Consider the following 213-nt stretch of genomic DNA (forward strand, 5'->3'; position numbering starts at 1 on the left):
TGTTGTATTTTTAACTGGACCCAGAGTCTGTAATAAAAATGATCTATCTATCTATCTATCTATCTATCTATCTATCTATCTATCTATCTATCTATCTATCTATCTATCTATCTATCTATCTATCTATCTATCTATCTATCTATCTATCTATCTATCTATCCCTCAACATTGATGATTCACATTATACAATGATAAATAAAAATGTTCAAATAT

Source organism: Trachurus japonicus, chromosome 9 (genome assembly GCF_045865225.1).
Source record: "Trachurus japonicus isolate A0001 chromosome 9, Traja_1.0".
NCBI lineage: Eukaryota > Metazoa > Chordata > Actinopteri > Carangiformes > Carangidae > Trachurus > Trachurus japonicus.